This window comes from Mastomys coucha, unplaced genomic scaffold (assembly GCF_008632895.1).
Source record: "Mastomys coucha isolate ucsf_1 unplaced genomic scaffold, UCSF_Mcou_1 pScaffold20, whole genome shotgun sequence".
NCBI lineage: Eukaryota > Metazoa > Chordata > Mammalia > Rodentia > Muridae > Mastomys > Mastomys coucha.
The window spans coordinates 14,462,303-14,462,580 of NW_022196903.1; positions in this window are offsets into that span (position 1 = coordinate 14,462,303).

Here is a 278-nt window from a genome sequence, read left to right on the forward strand (position 1 = left end):
CATTTCCCTAAGAATTTTATAAATTTATTGTTTTTAATAGCTGAGTAGTATTCCATTGTGTAGATGTATCACATTTTCTGTATCCATGCCTCTGCTGAGGGACATCTGGGTTGTTTCCAGGTTCTGGCTATTATAAATAAGGCTGCTATGAACATGGTGGAGCATGTGTCCTTGTTACATGTTGCAGTATTTTGGGGGTATATGGCCAGGAGTGGTATAGCCGGGTCCTCCTGTAGTACTATGTCCAATTTCCGGAGGAACCGCCAAACTGATTTCCA